This window comes from Ursus americanus, chromosome 5 (genome assembly GCF_024610735.1).
Source record: "Ursus americanus isolate L20-20 chromosome 5, mUrsAme1.1.p, whole genome shotgun sequence".
NCBI classification, from domain to species: Eukaryota; Metazoa; Chordata; class Mammalia; order Carnivora; family Ursidae; genus Ursus; species Ursus americanus.
Genome location: NC_142131.1, coordinates 16,246,722 through 16,270,122, shown reverse-complemented (window position 1 = coordinate 16,270,122; position 23,401 = coordinate 16,246,722). Strand labels below are relative to the sequence as shown.

General features: G+C 44.2%; 1 long non-coding RNA gene across 4 annotated transcripts in view; it reads right to left on the bottom strand.

Annotated features, from left to right (window-relative positions):
- Positions 1-22,917, bottom strand: part of LOC123791474 (uncharacterized) — a 139,793-nt gene extending 116,876 nt beyond the window's left edge. For 2 of the 4 annotated variants that reach the window (XR_015724395.1, XR_006779386.2), the window contains exons 1-3: positions 22,454-22,917; positions 21,720-21,942; positions 11,003-11,096 (exon numbers count right to left, since the gene is read on the bottom strand). This is a non-coding gene — a long non-coding RNA (uncharacterized LOC123791474). Of the gene's footprint in view, positions 1-11,002; positions 11,097-21,719; positions 21,943-22,414 lie in introns of all 4 variants that reach the window. The other 2 variants (XR_015724393.1, XR_015724394.1) reach the window with 2 other exon arrangements.
- Between the last annotated feature and the right edge of the window lie 484 nt (positions 22,918-23,401).

The following is a 23,401-nucleotide window of genomic DNA, read 5'->3' as shown; positions in this document are numbered from 1 at the left end:
TTATTTCAGAAAACTGTTTATGTGGTATAATCTCGATCAAAAATCATGGCAGGAATTTCATAAGAATTATAACAAGATTAATAACGAGTAGCTCTGGGTAGTGGGGATACAGGTCATGTTTTTCTTCTTGTTAATTATATATTTCAAATTTTCTACAGGGTAAAATTAAAAATAAATCCTACAGCAATTCCTTGAAACTTAAAAGCTAAAACTGGCATTAACCCTAAAGGGCCAGAGATTCCTTCACATCATACCTAACCCAAAGCCTCCCTTCACCACCATGGCCCACCACACACAAAATACTCATTCCTACATCAGAACCTAAACCAGTGTCCTCTCTGTTTCTGTAGCATCCTCTTGTTCCGAAAGTCTATCTAAATCTCAACTTCATACCACAAGCTATACTGATTTTATATATGAATTATCAAAAGCTATCATTTTCTGTCCCATACATTGTGACACTTGATCATATCATTTATTGAAAGCCTTTCTAAGTAGTTCTCCAGGCTGTTCTTCCTACAGTTTTTTTTTACAAGAATATTAGAGCAAAATCAGTCCTATTCCAAAACAAATATTCAGACATGACTCATTTATGGGTATCCGTGCATATAATTACATCAATGAATTGATCAACTGCAAATTTATGTATATAACCACTACTAAAGAGTTTTCAAATCTATCATCTCAGAAAAAAAATTGCCTACTGTTAATGAGTTGAATTGTGCCCCCCAAAAAATATACCGAAGGCCATAACTTTACCTGTGAATGTGACCTTATTTGGAAAGAGGGTCATTACAGATGTTCAAGTTAAGATGAGGTCATTAGGGTAGGCTCTAATCCAATATGACTGGTGTGTTTATAAAGGAAAATTTGGACATAGATTCAGAAACACACACAGGGAGGTCACCACATGAAGATGAAGGCAGGGATCAGGATGATGCATCTATAAGCCAAGGTACACCAAAGATTCCAGTAAATCACCACAAGCCAGGAGAGAGGCATGTAAAAGATTATCTTCTTCACAACCATTGAAGGAACCAACCCTTACGACTCCTTGATCTTGGACTTCCAGCCTCCAGAACTAGGCAACAATAAATGTCTGTTGCTTAAGCTACCCCTTTTGTGGTACTTTGGTACAGCAGCCCTAGCAAAATAATACGCCTACTAACGAAAACCATGATTTGGAAGTCACTAAAGACAAAAACATTCTGAAGAAAGACTGCAAATCAGAAATAATAAACTTTCTTGCTATTCATTTTTCAATCTGCCACCAAGGTGGTATTTAATAGCTAAGCCAACCTAGTGCCAAAAAATTCTAAGGATTTTCATTTCGATAGTACTATTTATACATACGACAGCACATAATCAGAGAGAATATTATCCTATAGCTACTGGGACATGAAAAGAACATGAATAATATACATTTCCTTTGTTTTGTAAAAGAGTTACTCTATGCTTTTTTTATGTGCCTGTGAGAATACAATTTGACCTATAATCAAAAGGTAATATAATCAGTTACTTGATAAGAAGCAGTGAAATCAGCATAGATCAGGAATGAGCTCTGGAGTGACACATACTTCACTTCAAATCCTTGCTGTGTTACTCATCTTCTATGTGACTAGACTGAGCAAGGTACTTAACCACATTTGAGCCTCAAATTCTTCACCAGTAAAATGAGAATTTTACATCTTACGTAAATTGATTAAAAAATATACGAAATATGCATAGCATATAATAAAAAGGTTTTACTATTTATATAAAAAGTAAAATTCAGGGCGCCTGGGTGGCACAGTCGTTAAGCGTCTGCCCTCGGCTCAGGGCGTGATCCCGGCGTTATGGGATCGAGCCCCACATCAGGCTCCTCCACTATGAGCCTGCTTCTTCCTCTCCCACTCCCCCTGCTTGTGTTCCCTCTCTCGCTGGCTGTCTCTATCTCTGTCAAATAAATAAATAAAATCTTTAAAAAAAAAAAAGTAAAACTCATAAATTAAGGATTTTTTACACTTCCCTTGGGTAGGATAACTATTAGGCAAGTTTATGTAAGAACGAAACTCTCCATCCCACACAGTATATATAAAAATATAGCCTTTGGCTAGTTCCTTACTATAAAATGCAGAACTTTTGGAATTTTAAAACTATTTGTCAAAATGTAACACACAGGGATGCCTGGGTGGCTCAGTCAGTTAAGCATCTGCCTTCGGCTCAGGTCACAATCCCAGGGACCTCAGATCAAGTCCCGCATCAGGCTCCCTGCTCAGCGCGGAGCCTGCTTCTCCCTCTAGCTGCCGCTCCCCCTGCTTGTGCTCTTTCTGTCTGTCTCTGACAAATAAATAAATAAAATCTTTTTAAAATTTTTAAAAATTCAAAACACATTTAACTTATTAATATTGGAACTGAAATATAAATAGGATCTTGGTGACTTTTCGCTCTGTCACAGACATTGATCGGTATGTTGCTTTCAAAGGTCTATAATACCACTCCTTTATTCTTTCAGATCACTAAGTTCTAGCCAATCCAAAACAACTACCTTTACAACTTAGACTGACATGAGACTGAGGCTAATATTATAGCATAATACAATGTAATGCTCTACCAGATATTACTGATACGTTTTTGTCTTTTTTTAAATATAAAATATACATCTCAAAAATGTAACTAAATAAAAAGGGACTTATTTTGGAATTTGTATATTTGGGGGTTTTTTATAATAATTTTTTATTATGTTATGTTAGTCACCATACAGTATATCCTTAGTTTTTGATGTAATGTTCCATGATTCATTATTTGTGTATAACATCCAGTGCACCATGTAATATGTGCCCTCCTTAATACCCATCACTGACCTATCCCAATCCCCCACCCCCTCCCCTCTGAAGCCCTCAGTTTGTTTCCCAGAGTCCACAGTCTCTCATGGACAGGACTGGAGGAGATTATGCTAAGTGAAATAAGTCAAGCAGAGAAAGACAATTATCATATGATTTCACTCATTTATGGAACATAAGAAATTGGAAGATCGGTAGGAGAAGGAAGGGAAGAATGAAGGGGGGTAAACAGAAGGGGGAATGAACCATGAGAGACCGTATATTTGTTTTGAGAAAGAACTCAATCAATCCCCAAAATTCAAAAGGACCTTGTTATCCCAGGCGAACACTCTACACAAAATACAAATTATACTTCAACTGTGTATTGCAATACTTATAAACTGAAACTTACACCTACAACTATATATAAAGAGATAGAAGAAACCACATAAGTAAGTCCAAAAAGACTTTATTATATGGAGAATAGGGGTATTTTTGTTAATCTTTTTATCAGAAACACCTATACCTATCTACATTGGTCAAATTTGTTAGCAAATGTATCAACAACCCACTTCTCCTTGTGTGACAGGTAAATGGTAATTATCTGAGCATCTTTTAATAAACTTTGGTGAGCTATAAAAACACATTCATGTGTAATACTTTAAAAACAGGTTCAATGCTAAAATTCCATGATATTACCATCAAAGCTAATGGGGAGTCAAGACCAAACACAGGTATTTTTCTAAATATTTATGAAAACATGTTTTGCCTTCATACTTAGCGTGGTTCCTAACTTTAACTTAAATGTACTTTGTTAGTTGAGTTTTTAAAAAATGGACCTGCTTCTTGCTAAAAAACAGTACAAAGGCTGCTTTTCAGAAACACTGTTATGCAATTATTTTTTATTTACAGAGAGATAATTAGATTAGCATACTTAAACATGGTAGAGTACTGGGAAAAATTCTTAGATCTTATAATCTTTTTTTAAAAAACTGATTTAGGGGCACCTGGGTAGCTCAATCCATTAAGCATCTGCCTTCCCCTCAGGTCATGATCCCAGGGTCCTGGGATCAAGCCCTGCATAGGGTTCCCGGCTCAGCGGAGTGTCGGCTTCTCCCTCTCCCAGTGCCCCCCACCCCCAGCTCATGCTCTCTCTCTCTCTCATTCCCTCTCAAATAAATAAAATCTTCTAAAAAAAACTGATTCAAAGTTAGTAAATGCCTCATCCTATTTATTCAAGATACTACATTAGTATCATTTTGGCTGATCCTAAATCACAATTTTTTTTAAAGATTTTATTTATTTGAGAGAGAGCGAGAGTGAGAGAGCACAAGCAAGGGGAGCAGCACAGGGAGTGGCCGAGGGAGTGGCAGGAAGTTTAACCAGTGTAGAAAATTCCTTATATTACACATTACAGATGTTCACCAGAACTTTCAACTAGACGAGAAATGCCTTTGAAATATTTACACAGAGGCAAGCAGACACACATACACACAGACGCACACATAGCTTTCTCTCCAGACAGAAAGGCTACAGAAATGAAAGAAATCATATTTAGTGAATGTGAGCAAATAAAGCTAAATAAAAGGGGTACTGAATGGTAATATCTGATTACACTGGGTCTCTCCTCCCCAAATATGCTAGGGAAAATTTCCTACTAGAAGCTGCTGAATACATAAGATAATTGACCTAAAACAGAGAAAAATGTGTTACCTGGTTTGCTTGTTAAAACACAACTACCTTGAGAATATTTATAGCATTGACAAAGCTACTATTAGTAGCTTCATCTTCCCTTAAAAGAACTATTACTACTATCACAAGTTTCCTAGTATGTATTTATAGAAGGAAGCAAATAATTTATTAAACCAAGTTTTTGGTCTTGAGGCAACAGATCTGGGAAAAGACAGTTTTACAATAGGATATATTAACTCCATCTCTAGCTATATTGATATTTTTTCATAGGAGAGGCATGGTACTGTGTGAATATTATGACTCAAGCTTACTCATCTCAACTAAGAATGAATTAAATTTGTTAGAGTAAAAACCTGAAAGAGAACGTACATGCATGTAATTCTAGGTTGCCATTTTTAGAATAGGGTTTTTCTCCAAAGAGATTTTAAAAACGTGTTTCCACGTTATTCTATTTGTGCTATTCTCACTTTAGTGCTCTGGTAAGTTGGTTGCTAAATAGAAACAAGAAACAAACTCATTTTCAAACAGAAAGTCGTTTGTGATTTGACCATAGTATAAGCTACAAAAAAAAGAAGCAATTTGTCAAAGTCTTGACTGCCAAAATACAATGAAAAATAGATACATGTACATGTAAAGAGACACTTAAATTTGTGCTCATCCCTATGGTCCTGGTCCAGTTCCCATGAGAGATTAGAAACCCGACTACATGGTAAGTAACCTATAGAAAGCTTCACTGTACCCAAACTATCATTTTTTCCAGGAAAGTCCAGAAAATAAAGAAGAAAATTATAGGCTCTGCAGAACACATACAGTCTTCTCATTCTGTAAGTAGATTTCAGGATGATAAGGCTTCAATGTTTTTCCCTACAGAAAATCATATTCTAAGAGAAAAGTCTCTCCTGCATACACAATCACAAAGATATACAAGCCTGTAGATGGTCTTTAATCACAGGCTACCACAGTGGTCAGTCAGCCAGTACCCAAAGATGACAATGTGGACTGAAGAAAAGAGTGCATTGAATTGAAGTCAGGAGAACCGAACTTTATTCCTGGCTCTGGATTTACTATATGGTCTTGGGTAAGTTACTTAAACTTCTGGGGTGACTGGGTGGCTCAGTCGGTTAAGCGTCTGCCTTCAGCTCAGGTCATGATCCCAGGATCCTGGACTCGAGTCCCGCATTGAGCTCCTCACTCAGCAGGGAGCTTGCTTCTCCCTCTGCCTGCCAATCCCCGTGCTCGTGCCTCTCTCTCTGGCAAATAAATAAATAAAGTCTTTAAAAAACAAAACAAAACAAAGCTTCTCTGAGCCTTTATCTTTTATTTGTTTTATTTCATATGGAAAATGAGCTAATCAAAAAACTTTATGGCTAGAAGGACATCAAAGAACATGTGGATCTATACACAACTTCACAGATGAGGACAGTAAAGCAGAGAAACAGGACCATTCACAGGTGATTAGACTAAAACGGTTCCAACAGCTTTCACAGGTCCAACACTTCAAAATTTACTTAAAAGGACAAATCACTATGTCAAGTGTTTTGACATGTTAAGAAAAATACGTGAAAGGCAAAAAAGATAATCATCAAATTTAGGATGCTGATTATCTCTTCAAGAAGTCTTAAGGGAGGGTGCCTGGGTGGCTTAGTCAGTTAAGCACCTGCCTTCATCTCAGGTCATGAACCCAGGGTCCTGGGATTGAGTCCTGCATCAGGCTCCTTGCTCAGCAGGGAGCCTGCTTCTCCCTCTGCCTCTGCCATACCGCCACCCAGCTTGTGCTCTGTGGCTCTATCTTTGTCAAATAAATAAATAAAATCTTAAGAAAAAGAAGAAGAAGGAGAAGAAAAAGAAGTCTTAAGGGAATATGATCAGGAAGAGGTTCAATTACACTGGTAACATTTTATTTCTCAAATTGAGTCTGGAGTACAGGCCTGTTTATTTTTCTTTATATACCACATGTTGTCTGAAATACTTTCTAATCTTTTTTTAAGTAACCACTAAAACATCTTTAACCAAAAGCTGAATGAAATAAATGAAAACATTTCTCTGGAATATTAAAGGTCAATGGAAATACTGCATGGGTTTCGAACATTCTCCTGCTGAGCTTAAAAGGTAAATATCACTATGATCCCCTAATATATGGAAAAAAAGAGTGCTAGGCTATAAATATTTGTATATATGTTTGAGTATACACACACACACACACACATATAAAACTATTTCCAATTTCCAGCTTAGTAAAATAGTAAAAGTACACAAACAGCACAAAACACAAAATGAATTCTATTATTAGTAGCATGATTAAGCCACTTAAGAATACTGAGGTACCTAATAATTTGTACTCTAAACATCTGCCTAAGAAAAATACTTTCAAGAATCACATCTGATAGCCTAGAGTTTAATCTTCAGGGTTCTTTGTTTGTTTATACTGAGACTGCAGTGATTTACCTAAAGTAACCAAAGGCCTTTCTAAACCTCTACATGGAAACTACCTGTAAAAACTAAGTGCCTCTGAAATCTCTGAAATTTTCCAACAAGAAAGTATAGGTCATTCAGCAAAATATATTTACTGTACACTACCATAAAAGCTATTTAATTGTTATCATTATGATGCAGATATATAATGGAAACAGATGTTCCTTTTTCCTTTCAGCAAAGCACAGGAAAAGCATAAACTTGCTGATATTGCAGGGACTACTATCATAGCACAATAGAGGAAAAAAAGACATTAGCACATGACAATATTAGTTTTTACTACACAACTAATTGCATAAAAAGTATAACTTGAGATCATTAAATCAATATAATTTTCAGCACTACAGACGGGAAACAAATAGATTTGTATAACCAGCCTATTTCACATCTGCAGTTGAGAAAATACTTCTAAGAGACTAAGTATATGCAAAATGCTGCCACTGCTTTCAGAAGACAAGGAAAGAGTGTTGTTCTGTTTTCTTTGCTCACGTAACATAAATTAGAATGCTGCTGTCTCTACAGAGAAATTTTTTAAACAGTACCAGTATAAACTGGAAGAACCTTTCTGGAAAACAATCTGGCAATCGATATCAAGAACCTTAAAAAACAGTCTATACCCTCATCCAAGTAAATTCTTTTGTAATAATGTATTGTAAGGAAATAACCAGAGGGATGAATAAGATTTATTTAAAATGTCATTCATCATAACTTTTTGTACAATAATGGAAAATTAGAAATCTAACTCTCCAATAGCAGAACAATTAAAATATACATGTTAAAGCATTAAACAGTCAATATAAATGACTTTAATAATTTTAATTATAGAGGAAATTTTTCACTGTATAACGCCAACTGAAAAAAGCAGGATACAAAGTGGTATCTAGCTATATATGTATAAATAAAACATGTAAATGCTTGGGGGAAAAAGGTTTAGAGAAAATATACAAAATGTCATTTTTAACTTTTGCAAATTATTATGAGCAAATACCAGGCTTTTAATCACAAAGTTATATTTTCTTCAAACAATTAAACAATTCTCTTTCTATGCTCGAATACTCTATGTCCTCGTCCAAAGTTTCTAAAAATTATTTGCAACAAATAATCGTATAAATATTTATAAGTAAATTGACTTAAAGTTATGTTGCCATATTATTTGATCCTAAAATCTCGCATACAAAGAAAAGTGTTTGTCAATCACATAAACACCACATTTTTTCCTGAGTTAAACAAGATACTTATAAATTTGAGAAAGTTTTTATGGTACAAATATTATAAATGCTTACTTAGGAACTATTAATATGATGTGTTTTAAGTTACCAAGTCAAGAAATTTTTTAATCACGCAACTAATGAATCATCGAACTTTACATCAAAAACCAGGGATGTACTGTATGGTGACTAACATAATATAATAAAAAAATATTTAAAAAAAAGAAAAAGAAATTTTTCAATTAAAACTATTTCTAAACCAGATAAAGTAGCCTATTAATTGCTCTTCCCAATATGCCAATAAAAAGTTTGCCAAAGTTCTTATTAGGATTCCTGGTTTCATGATTCTATTTTTACAAAAAGGAGCTGATTTGTCTTAGGCTATTACTGTCTATTACTTCTACAAGTCTTGAGGAAAGGTGGGAAGCAGCAAATTCTGGCAATCTGCCTAAAGAGAAATCAATGAAACAAATTAATCCTTCGCAGGCTGCAATGACACAGTAATCCATCATTCAGAGCTGCTTTTATATACCAAATCAGAGAGCAGAGGAAAGAGCCCTGGGGGACATCACAGACAACAACTTACACCAACACTGGGAAAATACTGAGGAATCAGTTTATTTAAAGAGGATAGATTTCAGTTGATTGCCTATTTCGTCAAATAAAGATTTTTTCTTTCACAGCATAGTGAACCCAAGGTCCAATGACTTTATCTTCAGAATTCAGTACCACAAATATGCTGGCTGACATCAAAAGGGATGAATGTTTTTAAATAATTAGCATCATTAATCAGTATAAACAAATACCTGGCTAGAGTAATATTACTTTTTCCATTAAAATTCCAGGTGTTAAACAAATTCATTGTTTTCAGTAGGGACTAACTCTAAAATTCAGCCACTAACCTACAACTTAATTGACCAATTCCTGACAAACCGCATATGAAGTATTTTTTTTTCACACATAAAATGTAACCATTCACAATATGCTTAACTTTCTAAGTACTCTTAAGTTTAAAGACTTGAAATTTTTAATTTCATCTCTAGCCACATAAGTTCCAACAGCAAATCAGATTATAAATAACTTGTTTTGAAATAATAAACAGTTCTTTAGCTTTTAATATCATCGACAATGCTGAAAGATAAAATCAAAATTTGTTTCTTTTTAAAAAATAAACCTATCAATGTAGAGCAATACATTCACACTGAGTATATTTATTTACACACACAAAAGAACATCTAAATTTATTCATGCCTATGTAGAAACTTACACACCTGAGTATGTCTTACTAGAGTAATATACTCTGAGTGGAATTATACTTCCTAAACGGAAACTAAGGACAAGAACGATAAAGGCACAGTATTTTACTATTGTTAAACATGTATCATTTTTGTGGTTAAATGTGAGATGTGAAAGAAAAGAATTTCCAAGAAGTAAACAAAACAAAACAAAAAACCTGTCACGATGGTCCCTGAAATGTTAAAACCCAGAATATCTAATCACAGATGCAAAATAGAAAAAGGTTAAATAAATGCTACCTCGTCAATTTTTGAGTGGCATCTTCGATTCTGCAGTCCACGGCCATATGATTGCAATTCCTGGCCATGCTGATACATTTTTAATTCAATACATGGATCTAGTATTTATTGATTTAATAAGGTTAGGGTATTACATTGTTGCTGCTACTGATGAACTGTCAGCAATTCAATCTAGTAAAATCTTACAAAGGAATATATATTTTAAGGGAGAGAGACAATAGCTATGTAAATGTAATCCCTTCACTACGTATGATAGTGGCAAGAGCAAAGCCCCTTCTTTCCCAGACTGCTTTGAGCTCCAGACATTTGCTTTTACTAAAGATGTTGGCCACCAACTGATTGAGGTTACAGTGAAGAGACTGCAGCAAAGCTTTGCAGGTACACCTTCAAAATTAGGGAAAGCAATGATTTATCTCCCAATTTCCACCCTCTGGCTTCTCCTCATAGGTTCTGAGGCATGTACACACGCAAGAACATAGACATGCACACACACACACACACACACACACACACACACCCAAAGACCTGAGCCCTTACCTTGCCACCTAACAGGCTTTAAAGGAGCCTTCAGTGATTTCTCTCTCTGGACCCTAACACTGTCCACAGCTTCAATAGCAGGCAGGTATACATAAAAGAAGGGAGAAAACTCACTTTCTCAAAAGCAACTCTGCCAAAATACAACCAAAGAAGACAGGCTTTAAAGCTATGTGAAAGTAAGGAGGTATTACAGGATCCAGAATCTGAAAAGGGGAGAAAAATCCACCAAAGTTGCTGAAACACTTGGGGACCATTAGAAAGCTTTCTGCACTGCTGTGCTACCCTGCTTGTCGGCTTATTTTTCCAATGTAGACACCTGGGAAGCATGTTGTCCTCCAGCTTTTCCCTGACTTTGAAGAAATGGATAATCTAAGGAGTGGTACTGCTGCTGGGGTCAGTAAAACTATGCTAATTGGTGAACCTAATTGCTTCAAGCAGTCCTGCCTTTAAACAGGGAGAGCAGAGTTGATGGAGTCAGTCTGTTCCTAATAAAATGAAGAAGCACTGAATTAAATTCCCAAGGAAGGCACTATAAAAGTTTCCACAGTGTAACCAAATGACTTCACCTATGCTATTACCCCTAAGATGACATCTTTGAAAGAAAGCAGAGCCCAGTCAGGCTCCATATTCATAAATTGGCTGAGCTTAGGCCAGTGAATCTGGATTGATTTAAAAAGGCTTTTTCATCCTTCCAATCAAATGAAGTCACTGTTAATTAGATACTTTCTGTTAACAATGTCACTCTTCTCCACATTACCTGCTCACACTCGCTGCGCCTCTAGTGCAACATCTGGAGCAATCAGTCCTCACAAGTTTGGCTGGAGGATGGTGGTATTTCCGTTTCTCAATCCCTGTCTGAAGGAACATACTATTCAGTGTACTGACGGCAAGATACAGACCAACTCTCTAATTTGTGAGATTATAAAACAATCTCTGGGAAAACTCTCCAGATACCGTCCCCCAAAATATTTTTTTATGAACTGCGCAACAGTTTTTCTGTGCAGTTCCCGCCTTGTAGAAAGATGTTTTCAAAAACGCCAAAGGCCACAAAGTTAACTCCCACTGACTTTTCAGCTTTTTAAGACCGAGCTCCTCCTGAAACTGGAAAACCAGGTTCGAGGTTTCCTAGCCGCGCCCTACGCCTTGCTCTTTACCCCTCTCAGCCCAACACCTGAAGAGGGACTAGGTGCCCAAGGGAGGGCCAAGAGTCAGCTCCGAAGCACCGGAACACCGCAAAGGCTCAGAGCGCTCTAGCCAGGCAGGGGCAAAAAAAGCGTAATGGGGACGACGGCAAAGGCGGTCTCTTTCGACGGTGTGTCTCTGAACATCACAAAGTTGGGCCAAAATCCGGCTCACACTCCCTCTGGGCCATACCAAGGAAGTTTGCTGCACCGACCCCGGGCCACAAACTGCCAGCGCCCACCGAGGGCGTGGCCCCGGGGTTCCGCAGCGTGAGCCACTCGCCGGCGGAGCCTGGTTTCCTTCTTAAATCTTACCCCGCACAGGCCCAGGACTTTGTCGCTCCGGTCAACTCCCGGGGTAGGGACCTTCAGCACCGGCGAGAGCGCGACCCTTGCCCCTACCCGGCGAGGTCCCGGCGCGCGGATCCCACAGCCCGGGACCCTCACCGCGCGGAGCGACTCGCTTGCGTCGAGCGCCCGGAAGCCAACCCTGCGAGCGAGGCTTCGTGCCCGGATGTGGGCCTCGCTTCCGGGAACCGCTCCGGCCGGGGCCGTCGTCAGGGCCAGGGATCCCGGGCTTTCGAAGGAAGCAGTGGGAGGGGCCCCGGGGGCCTAGAAGGGAGCCTGGTTCGCAGAGTGCAGGATTCTTTAGCAAGGGAGCGCCCTTGTGGGGTGAGAAATGTGAGGAGACACGCCGGACTAAGGGCCCTTGACTGAGACGCCAATGGTGCGGACTTGAGCCAGATGTCTCCTGGCCGCCCTCAGGGCCCACCTCGCTCAGGGCCCACGCTGATCCCAGGGCTTGGGCTGACAAGAGGCTGCCACAGGCAGTTCAGAACCCTGGCAGTGCAGAGGCAGCAGGCCTTCAGGAAAGCCTCAGGGACCTGCCGCCAGGTCACGGACTTCTTCCTGGGCAGGGAGCTCCTGAGCGAGAGTCGCCGGCCAGGGCGTGAACCTGCACCTGGGACCCTGTCCCTGACTCTGAGGCGCCCAATTGGGGATCTTGGAGACCACGGCCTTGGAGTCCAACCCTGCTAAGGAAGACGGAGGGGCAAGGCTGGGGGGGGTCGACAGCCAAGCGACAGTGAGCCTTGATTCCCTAGACATCACAGGGGGCAGAACCACACTAGATGAGGTTAGACAGTCACGGTGGAAGGACAGACCCATGCCGAGGCAGGCACACTCTGGGAGCTGGGACTCTTAATTACATTTCTTCAAGTCTTTGACCCCAAAGCTTCGCCCGTGACAACGTATGCCTTCTCCGCAAGAGGGTTTGGGGAAATTAACTTTCCTGGGACTCTTTCATCCCTGGTATGTGGGCTCAGGGAAGAAGGCAGACAATAGCAGCAGCCGAAACACCTGCGATCTCTCAATATAATAAAATCTGAACAATGATTGGAGTTGTTTCTCCTTCCGGTTCCAGAGGGAGCTCAAACCTGAAGCATCAAGGTTATCCTCCAAAGGGTAAAACACGATACTTGCAAAATCTGCTAGGGACACAACCGCCCGCACCTGAAGGGCGTTGCCCCTCGCAAACGGAAAAGGCGATCTGGATTTTTTGTTTTTTTCATTTTAGTGCCTGAGGGAACCTAAGTTGGGGGCTTGCTCAGTGTAATACAATCCTTTGACCCTCTGGAGACTAAACTAGAACTGAGCAAAGAGAAAACAGGCGAGAGAAAGGCAAGGTGCTGAGGAGAGAGTGAGTGGTGGGCAGAAAGTCTGGGAAAGGTGGTGCGCAAGAGCTGCTCTGACCCGGCCGCGGGGCCCAGAGCTGCTAAATCCCGGGACGCCCGGCCCCAGGGCTCTGGGCAAACCAGGCAAAAATATGGCCACGTGCTTTGGCTCTGCGTTTTGGGGCGACACGCGCACACACAGCGGCACTTGTCTTTCTCTCCTGGTTGGGGTCCCTCTGAGGTTGTTCAGACAGAGGAACCCCGCGAGTTCCCGCCGAGCCCGGCCACTTGACCACTTCGCTCATGCTGGACGAGGGGTAACTCTAGCGAGGGCAGAACAAACTGCTTGCCGCATGGGGACCCAGTCCCGCGCAGAGGAAGGGCTGATAGAGTGATAGAGCCCAGGGAGGAGCAGCCGCTCCCCAACACCGTCCGCCTCCCCCGCCCTTCAGTCCGTCACTTGTCATCCCGAGCTCTCCCGGGTCCTCTCCCGGTCACTTTCCGCTCTCCGGGGCCACGCAACAACCCCTTAACAGCCCGAGCTGCGCGCCCTGGTGGCTCCCAGGTGCCCCAGCCCTGAGAGCCAGGGCTCACCCCTTAAGCCTCTAAATACAAACGGCACGAGCGGCGCTTTTCCTGCATCCAGATCCTCGTCTTATACTCCCACCTAGCAATGACTCGCCGATGTTTGCGGTGGTTGTTGTTCTTTTAAAAGCATATTAAAGGATCATTGGCGTCTCCCCGTCAAGTCATTACGCCTCTATCCCCATCAATTAACAACACCTCCAAGGGCTGCTTTTAAGAATCAAATTGAGCTGCAAAAGTAGGTATACCGTTTCAGGCAGATGTTGTCATCTCCCGCAGAGATAAACGGCCGGCAGGGCCAGCCCCGAAGCTTCAGCAACTGCCCGCGCAGCGCTGGACCAGGCTCAGCACTCGCAGCTGCGGGACTGGAAGGGAGGTCCCCACCCTACGTCGCGCTAGTGCGCCTGGAGCCTGGAAGAACCCGGAGGGCCCTAGCTCTCGGACCTCAAGCATTGGCGTGTCAGGGGCAAGTGTTTCCAGAGTTGTGCCAGGGAAAACGCCAAAAAAACGAGCCATGCGTTTTTGCGCAGAGAAGTAGAGTGGAGAATGTTCGCAAAGCCCGAGCTCCCCGCCAGAAGAGGGGCGTGGAAGACAAGAGGACAAAGTAATGAGTTTGGCTGGCAGCCCTCCTCCAGCAAACCTCACCTCCTCTTCCCGCCACTGTAGCCTCCTTCATCCCTGCGGCGGCAGACCCCCAGAATCCCAGACCCCCTTGCGGAGGAAGGCGCAGAGTTGTATAGGGATGCTGGATATGGAACTAGGGAATCCGGGACAGAAACGTCGCATTTAGGACAAAGGGGTTCACTAGGGACCGCCGCGGGCTTCCGCAAAGACATGTCTTTCCACTCTTTCTCATTCCCCATCACTCCCTAGGACTTGGGGCAAGGCTGTCGCGTGGAGCTGGGAGGCCCCGAGGGCTAAGGTTAGGAGGGAATAGGGGACGTGGCCCTCACTGCAGTTAACAGGGCTTTCCTCCCGACAGTGACCACAATAAATTTAGCCAAGGCTAAAGGAGATTAATTTCCCAGCATAATCCAATTAAAAGATTTCTAAAGTAATCTTTCGCGAAAGTGAAAAAAAAAGTGCGCAGCGAAAGAGGGGACTGGTTTTGATGACAGTGATTTATAACCTCAGCACAGCTGCGCTGGTCCCTCGCTCTCACGCACGCGATTTGACCAGAGCATCCCGTCGGTGCCTCTAGTCCAAACCCTCGCCTTTCTGAAAGACAGCCATCCATCACCCCAACCTGGGCTGGGGTTGCTTACAAGCACCATAGACTTTTTTAAGTGCTATTAGATTTATGGTCTCTTTTTCGACGCCCATCCAGAGTAATTAGCACATATGTTCTAAATAGATGATAGTTTTGTGAGCAATAAAGCAATTACCCATCGTTGGAGCTGACAGTTCCTCCAACTAAACTCCAACCAGCAGCTAATTGGAAAAGTCATTTCAGCTCCATTGTCTGCAATTAGTCCTGCTAAACTACTACACCCCAACTAGCTGGTTTGAGGTTAATTTATTCAGTGTTGTATTTGCAGGAACGAAGCATTGGCACGAAGAGACTTGCCTTTTGCCCCTCCAGACTGCGCCCTGGAACTAGAGAAGCAGGTGGGAGTGAGAGGCCAATATTTTGGGGCCGGTATGATTCCCAGGGGAGGGAGTGCCTGGCTGCCTCAGCTTCAAGGTCAGTGTCCAGCTCGCTGAATGCGGCAGACAGAAAAAGCCATTGTTTCTGCTACTGGGCAGTAAGCGAAAGAAACTGCTCAGTGTGTGCTACCAAAACCTTGGTTAAAAGTAGGCACAGAAGAGGTGACTAGGTCCTGAGCTCACCTTTCCTCCCGCACACTCAGTCCTGACCCTGAGCCACCAAACTGTCCCTAACGGATAAATGTGGACTCAAATCCACCAAAACAGCAAAATTCTGAGCCCTCACTGGGGAGAGGGAGCCTCCAATTCTTGGAGTAGTTCGGAGAAAGAAAAGACTAGAAAAGTCAGGAAGCCCTGCCCCTGCCTTCAGCCTCTCTGAACAGGAAATCACTTCACCCTTGATACTGGGGTTTGTCCTTGACTCTTTCCTTTCTTTCTTTCTTTTTTTTTTCTTTCCTTTTCCTTTTCTTTCCTACTTATCTTTTTTCTTCTTTCCTTTCTAAAGTTAAGCCCAATGAATCCAATACTTGTGCACAGTGAGTGGAAAAAATGTGTTAAACGTCGGTTTGACGCCCCACCGGAGCTTCCAAATATCCAGCGGCTGGGATTCTTCTACTTAATTTAATCTTTATTAGACAGGGCGGCTCCTAACCTCCTATTCACCAGGAAACGGATCTGTTGGGGTTCAGAATTGAGGACTGTCAGGAGAGGAGTTAAAGAGGGATTAATCCTCTCCCTCCCAACCTCGAACTTTGGAACTTCGATCTCCTGTAGGTTGGGGTAGAGAGGAGGGGTTCAAGGTCCCAGCCCTGACAGCCAAGGGTCTCTGCAATCTGGAGCAGGGGGCAGGGAGGCTGGCAGGTTGAGAGGGGAACTTGTAGCCCCGGTAACCATGTATTCCTCTACAGGAATTTACAGCAAAGTGACCCAGGCTCTAGGAGAAATGGGAATCTTACTTAAAAGAACATGGGGGTATGGGGGAGTGTGGAGAGCTTCTTAGGAGGTAAAGCCCAGTGCTTTCAGTCCTAGAAATCAAATGTCTTTTTCTGGATAGCCATTTATACTTCAGCTGTGGACTATTTCTCCTTTTTAAAGTAAATATAATGCTTAAGGAAGACAACTTAAGTGGTCTTTCAGTTAGCATATGAAACTTAACTAGAATAATTCTAATTTCAAAACAAATTGTAATCAGTTGCTCAGCCTCAAGGTTTAGAGGTATCAGGCTCTTGTTTTCCACCTATTTATTGTGTTTTAACCAACTTAATTCCAAGAAAGACCAAAAAGAAAAAATACTGGGGAGAAATTGAAAGTAATGGTCTCGCTTTACCCCATCACTTCTCACCTGTAACACAACCTCTACCCTCTGAAAAGAAATCCTCCCACTAGTGTGACTTCCAGTTGAAAACATAAAGGAAATAACATGTTTTCACTAAAAAGCTGTCCATCGTGCTCTCAATTTTTTGCTTTCTTTGGGGGGGACTTAAATATGACATCTCAGAGAGCGAGGGCAAGAAAAAGCTGAAGGAAGAGTCAGCTGAAAGTATCACCAGGACTTGGTAGAAAATCCTCATGTGGGTGTGTGTGAAGGCAAAATAATCGACCAAAACCCTGCCCCCAGAGTGTAGAAGAAACTTTTATGTTCATATCATGCACTCTGAAAAATCTTCAAGCACACGTGTGCAGAAATATAGTCCGACGCAAGCTCAGCTAGCTATCCACACACATGTATTCCCTCCTGGAGTAAAGGCATTTCATTGCTCCCATAGTTTCTTTCCATTAAGAGCGATTAAATGATGTCTATTCAAAGTTGCTGATCCAGAGAGAAAATAAGAGCAGATAAAAGGAGATTTCAAGTGACCTCCTCGTCCCTTTCACACCAACCTGAGCCCTAGAATAGCCAAGGATCAACTAACACAAAAGCCCTTTCCTTTTTCTTTTCAGCTTCAGAAGATTCCCTGCAAAGGGTTAACAATAAAATAGAACTATCCTCAAGTTTTGTTAGATCATGCTTTTGGAATACTTTATTAACTCCTCCCATAGTTGGGCTAGGTTTATTATTCACCTCTGAAACAGGTAAATAAAATATACACAGTATAACACAGGGCGTAATTATTTACTGCTCCATGTGGTTTGTATAAGTGGTGTGTACTATGCTCATACTTTTTCATTTAAACTTTACCTAACCTGCCCCTCACTGACGGAGGACACTGTAATAAACATATCTTTCCACTGACAATTTAGATGGAAATGTTAGCTTTATTATTTAGATCAACCTTCTGATAGGTAAATACTACAGTAATATGACCATAGTTACCAACAGATCTGCTGGCTTTGTGAGTCAATACTTTTTCACTAGTTTATTTTATAGGCCATTAAGAAAGTGACATTAAAGAATTAAACATATTTGAGCAGACTTTAATCAGTTAATGTCCAACTCAGATCTACCCTGATGGGCTAATCCTGCAGTAAAAGAAATAGGTGCCTTGACAGGTAACTATTAAGAGAAATTATTATATGGTTTAGTGGATTGTATTGTCAGGGAACTTTAACAAGCTTCAAAGTCATTTCAAAATTCCAACTTTTCATCCAAACCCAACCGATATTCCCCCAGGAGAAAGAACCACGCAGTTATTCTTCACTCTAGTCCAGGATTTAAAATAAAGAAATACACTCTGCTGCATAAAAGTCTCCAGTTCTTTCCTTCTTTTGCATAAATGCATTTAGATAGCTAAGGCTTGATTTTTACGAAAAGTAAATATTTGGCCTTGGCTTCGCTAGTGTGCTAGGAATGATTGTCACTTTTCCTCCGATAAAAGGCTTGGATTTGCATCCAAAGGTCAGCACTTGCTCTCCTGCCATCCTCCCGTGGCTACTCCCGGCCCTCTCACTGGAGGCCCAAACAGAAAGGAGAACTGCTTCCCTTATCTCTCCTTCCAAAACACATGCTTTAAATGGCTAGTTTGTGATAGAAAACTAAACCATTTTCTAAGGTAAAGCACTTATCTCTGGGCGCTTTGACCCAAAGGTGACAAAGAAAAAATGCCCAGGCTACAGAGTGACAGTGAATACACAAGCCTACTGATCCGTGGTTCAACTCCAGGGGCAGGCTAAGAGCAGGTGGTCCAGCAGAAGCCCAGCTCCCAATTTGGCCTTTCCATCCTTGTTTTCATTTTAACAAAGGCAGAACTTTTTACAAGTGGGCAGCCACAATGCAGATTGAGTTCAGTCTTGTGAGGAGGGATTTCTGACATAGGCAGGGGTTTTTGTTTGGATTTTCATTTTGACTTCTTAATAATCATGAAACATTGGGCAGGCATTCCTGGTCTCTCTCTACCCTCTTCTTCAAAGTATCATTCTGAAGACCATTTTAAATATATCTTCTTCAACTGTGTTCTTCCTGGCCTTAATCTCATGCCAAGGGAGACTAATTGATTCGGCACCTTTAAAACAAGCTCTTTGGGAAAGGTCTGCAGTAAGTAGCAGAAGAACTGACCTTTCTCCCAATGATTGCAGGCATGTTCATCTCTCCAGATGGGTGTGATAAAACAGGGTTATTTCTGTTCTCTGGTCTCTCTAAACAGAAAAATATCACTTTTAACCATTTAGGGGGTAGGGAAAAGGTATAGGAGATAACTTTCTACACATATCTGGTCATTTGTAGGGTCTCATCACCCTTGAACTAGATGCAGAAAATATTTTTGCAATGCCACCTTTGTTTAGTGTGATTTACCAAAAAGTCAAAATGAATGATCTGGTGGGTTTTGGAAGAGCAAAATACCAATAACAAAAAGGTCATAGGATTAAGGAAGAATGATTCCGCCTTCCTGGAAAGAAAGATTTGGGGTAGGACGATGTTAATCAACTAATAAATCTGCCTAGATCCAGATTCAGGGGCCAGGAATACGAGTCAATACAATATATTCAGCTACCAATCTCTGCTTCTCTCTTTCTCCCACCAGGTCATAACTGTTTACTGGCTATCCAGCTGGGAGAGATCAAGTGTTATGTGGAAGATCTTTTCAAAAGTAAGGCTGAGGGTCACCTGGGTTACTCAATCGGTTCAACGTCTACCTTGGGCTCAGGTCATGATCCCAGAGTCCTGGATCGAGCCCCTCGTCTGGCTCCCTGCCTGGCTGGGAGCCTGCTTCTCTCTCTGCTCCCCCCATGCTCGTGCTCTCTCTCTCTCTCTCTCTCTCTCTCTCCCTCTCTCTCTGTCTCTAATAAATAAATAAAATCTTAAAAAAAAAAAAAAGGAAGGCTGAGCCATGATGCTAGTAAACCACAATGGAAATTGTAAGCTGGATTCCTCTTTCCCAAGCAGAGGGGTAACTTCTCATCATCTCTTAGGGGAACCACACTGGACACTGTGTGCATTGAATGGGGCTGTGGGGATCAGACTACCAGAGGAAGCCTTCAGAAAGGAAATTGGGGAGTCTTACCCTGGTGAGCCTTTTCCCATCACTGGACGGGCCTCACCAGGAGAGAGAGACCTTGGACAGGACCCAGTATATACGGCCACTGGGCTGGCAGTCTCAAGTAGGGTATTGAGGTAAGGGCCACAATGGGTCTACGTCCAAGAGCCATGTGCACATGCTTAGACCTAAAGGCAACCAAGGTGAAGGGCTGGAGTGAGAGAAGAGGAAAAGAGATCTGGAGGAGTATAATAAGGGTGGATATTGCAACCGTGTTTTCTTCTCCAGCAGCTGAGTGTGCCTGGATACTTGGGTGGAATGTCAGTTGGGGGACCTACGTGCTCCCACAAAATATGATTTTTCTGTTCCACCCAACAACAGATATCTTATGTCCTGGTTGAGTGTGGGGTGCGTAAGGCCCCAGGACCAGTGTGCCAAGTTAAACCAGTAACAAAGGACAGCCTCACAGAGAGAAAGCAGAGCTGCCCAGGACCTGAGCTGACCCCTAGTCGCTCCATGGAAGCCATTTTGCTAGGGCTGAGGCTGTGAGCACAAGTGGAGGCACACCCAACAGAGTACACAAGCGCGGTAGGGAACACAAGGTCGGTAAGAACAGAGCCCTGAATGCCGCTTGGGCTAGACGAGTCCCAGAGGAGCACAGCACTTTTCCTCGAAAAACCTCGGTTTCTTCCTGCCTGCCCCCTCTTGAGACAGAAATGTAGCACCAGGACCGGCAGAAGGGCGATCTGTCCCCTGCTCCGAAAAACCGAGTTTCCACTGCTACCACCACCAACAGCCCCCATCTTTGGGACAAGGGCCAGGTACTGCACCCCTTCTTTCCTTCCCTTCTGGAGGAGCGGGTGGCTTCGCCTGAAGCCTCGAGGGCCCCAACTGTCCCCAACCCCAGGGTCTCTTTCAAATTTGGAAGCTCAAGGTGGTGGCTAGCGGAAAGAGCCCACAGTGAGGGCGAATAGGTTCCGCCGCGCCCGGGAAGTCTCGGCTCGTCCTCGCGCCCTGCCTTTCTTCTTGCCTGCGTGGCCCGACCGAGGCCAACCTTGCCCGGCTAGCTGAATCTCTAGACCATCTAGCCCCGGGGCGCGGCCCCCGGCGTCGACTACCCCCGCCCCCTGCGCCAGCCCTGCGCGCCCTCTGACGCAAACGCGCGCCCCTGCCCAGTGCAGAGGAAAGCGCTCTTGTAGGTTTTAATTGAGGCTCTTCCTTTCACACACACCCCCTCCGTCCCCACCCCTGGGAGGTGACCCCTCCCCGCCCCAGCCCTCGCGCTACCGCGCGAGGAGTATGGCTGGGCTGTGGGGCTGGGGATCTGATGCTCTGTCGCCGCAGCCGCCGCCGCGGGTTCTCCACTAGGGAGAGCGGCTTGGTGTCCCTTTTAATCCGCTGACACTATCGCCCACATCAGAGGCAGCCATCGATCGCGTTACATTAGGGGATCCCGTTACACACGGCGCCCGCAGATGGGCGGCGGGAGCCGAGTTCGTCAGGCTCTGGCCGGAGCCAGGCAAGGCGCGGGTAACAAGGCCAGCCCAGCCAGACTCGGCAACCGGTTCCACCGCCTTTCAGGCTCTGCACCAGCGGGACCACGGCACGGGTGTTAAACTGCCGCCCCCCTCCTCTGCCACAGGGCTGGAGGCCCAGCGTCCATCGCCCACTGGTTGGGGTGGGGGTAGGGGGTTGAGGGTGGGGGTGGGGAGACCTGTTTTGAATTTGGACTGACGCTTGGCTGGCACGATCCTCAGCTCCAGGAGGGCGCGGCGGCCGCGGTCCCGGCCTCCGCCCGGTGGCGGGACAGAAGCCGGGTGAGGGTAGTTCCTGAGCAGGCCCCGCGGAAAGTTCTCCTCATCCCGCCCTGGTTGCCTGGACTCCGACCCTGGCCTCCAGAGGCCAAGAAAGCCAACCTCCCGACCTGTCCGCTTTGCCAGCCCCGAGTTCAAAAGAAACGATAATCATTGCGTTACTTGCCTGGTGGGGAAGGACTTGGCCAAATCTCGCTTCTGGTGCCCACGACTCACGGTCCAGGTTCCGAGGGTGGCTGGGCCCGCAGACCCGGCGTCCATTGGGCCTCCGGTTCCCTGGCGCTCGCTTTCGCCTCCTCACGCCGTCTCTCTCCACGTTCTCTTTCCTTTTCCTTGTCTCCCTCTCTCTGCCTGCTTCCTCTGCCCTCGACTGCCTGCCTCTGTACTATACGGGGAGTAAAATTTAGAATTTATATATAGAAAGCTTGTTCTTTTTTCTCTTTTTAATCTTTTTTCTTTTTTCCTTTTTTTTTTTTTTTGTCTTTTAATCGTGTTCTTTCCCCCCTTTTAATTGACAAGGAGACGTAAGAGCGTTTATTTGGGGAGGGGGCCGAGGGCAAGGAGCCCCTGCCTGCCCCAGTCGCCTCCTCTCCGTCAGCTGCGTACAATGGGCCGCCGCTTGCAGAGAGCATTGACTGTCTTTCCATTATTCGAGCTGGAGGGGCTGTGGGGCAGGCACGGAAAAGGCTTTATTCTGCTCTTTAGAATCGTCCCTAGTCACTAAGCGGTCGCTGACTCCCGACTTGTAGGCTGGAGAGACCGGGAAGCGCAAAACGCACCCCAAACACGCAGCGCTTCCCAAACCCCTCCCTGGTGAAATTTAAAGTGAGAACGAGTATTAAAAAAACAAACCCTACCTCTGTCAATACAGCGTGGCCATTTACACCCACCTTTACCTGAGGGCGTGTTGAGGATCGGGATGCTGGAGCTGAGACAAACTTTTACGCTCTCCCGAGTCGAGGGGCGGGCGGGCGAGCGCGGCTCCCACCCCCAGCGGCTGCCGCGGCGGCTTTGTCACTCCGCACAGCTCCGCACCCGCCTGAGCCTGCCTAGGGAGCGATCTCAAAACGAGGGGGGTGCGAGTGTGCTATTGGAGAATATGTAACTAATAGAAGTATCATTTTCCCCAGTACGATCTTTCAAGGAAAAAAATCCATTGAAAGAATTTTCAAAGTGCTGTCTCCTTTTGGAGAAAAGGCGCAGGCTGCCTGCGGGGAGGGGAGGAGAGACCCGGCTGTGCGCCTCCCGGGCGCGGCTCCCGTCCGCTAGGTGGCAGCCGGAGCCAGCGATTCCTGCAGGCCCCGCGGCGGGACCGCTCCTCCTGCCAGCCCCTCCTCCCACGACCAATCGCCTTCGGGAATCGGGGTCTCTCTCTCTCTCTCTCTCTCTCTCTCTCTCTCTCTCTCTCTCTCTCTCTCTCTCTCTCTCCCCCTCCCTCTCCCTCTCCCCCCTCTCTCTTTTTCCCTCTCTCCCTCTCTCCCCTCTCTCCCCTCTCCTTTTTCCTCCCTCTCCTCTCTCACTTCCCTCTCTCCCTCTCCCTCTCTCCCTCCTTCACTCTCCTTCTCTCCCTCTCCCGCTCTCCCTCCCTACCCCCCTCCCTCTTTCCGGGGTCTCTCTCTCCCTCCCTCCCTCTCAATCTCTCTCTCTCTCTTCTTCTCCTTCTTTCTCTCTCCCCTCTCTCTCTCTTTACCTCTGCCTCCCTCCCTCTCTCCCACTCTCCTCCCTCTCCCCTGACACTCTCCCCCATCCTCTTCTCCCCACTCCCTCTCCCCACCTCTCCCCATCTCCCATTTTCCCTTGTCAGTAGCTCGCCCTTTTCCTCTTTTCCTGGGACTCCGACTTGA